Source organism: Bos indicus, chromosome X, assembly GCF_029378745.1.
Source record: "Bos indicus isolate NIAB-ARS_2022 breed Sahiwal x Tharparkar chromosome X, NIAB-ARS_B.indTharparkar_mat_pri_1.0, whole genome shotgun sequence".
Lineage (NCBI taxonomy): Eukaryota > Metazoa > Chordata > Mammalia > Artiodactyla > Bovidae > Bos > Bos indicus.
In genome coordinates this window covers 140,659,640-140,660,727 of record NC_091789.1, presented here as the reverse complement: position 1 = coordinate 140,660,727, position 1,088 = coordinate 140,659,640, and positions in this window count along the sequence as shown.

Genomic DNA, 1,088 nt, shown 5'->3' with positions numbered 1-1,088 from the left:
GGCATTTGATATGTATATACATATATGGCATGCTAGAAAGATTATACTGGCCTAATGGTCCTCACAGAAGTAAAGGAGCTCTCTTGGGTCTCTTCTATAAGAGACTCATTCCTTAGAGCTTTACCCTAATGACCTAATCACCTCCCAAAGGTCCCACCTTCTACTACCATCACCTTGGGAGTTAGATTTCAATACACAAATTTTCAGGGGACATAGTAGGGACAGAGGTTTGTAGTGTCATCTCTAGTTTCAACATGTGAGCACAATTCACAGAGAAGTATTCAGTCTATAAATATTTGTTGGGCCATTAATATATCAATAGCAAATATACAGTAGTAACCCTAGATGGTAGATGGTATTTCCAAAGATAACCACCACAGTTTTCCAAGGGTAAAATTTTTTTCTGTATGCTATGTATATAGTGCCCAGAAACCAGGGGTCCCTTAAATATGTTTCTTATGTTCAGTAGATGATTAACCTCTGCATACACATTGCGTTTGTGAAGGGAATGGCAACCCGCTCCAAGACTCTTGTCTGGAGAATCCAATAAACACAATGCCTGGCATGTGGAAGTTTCTCAATAAATACCTGCCGAATAAATAAAGGCATAAATCTAGAAGAAGCATAAAACCCTTCTGTGCTAGCTAGCCATTGCTGCATAGCAAATTACCCCAGACGTTAGCATCTTAAAACAATGATCATTTCTTATCTCACAGTTTCTCTGAGGGAAAAGTCAGGAAGCAGCATGGCTGGGTGGTTCTGGCTCAAGGTCTCTCACAAGGTTGCAATCGAGGTGTCAGCTAGGACTACAGTCATTCAAAGCTTGATGAGGCAAGAAGACCCCCTTCCAAAAATACTCACGAGGTTGTTGGCCAGAGTTGCCAATTCTTTCTCATGTTGGCTTCCTCATAGGGCTGCTCACACAGGGCAGCCGGCCTGCTCTAGAACAGATGATCATGATGCAAAAGAAAGGCCACATTGCCCTTTATGACCAAGTCTCCAGTCACCATCACTTGGGCCTTATTCTGTTCATTAGAACCAAGTCACTAAATTCAGCCATCACTTCAGGGAAAAGGATTACAAAATAT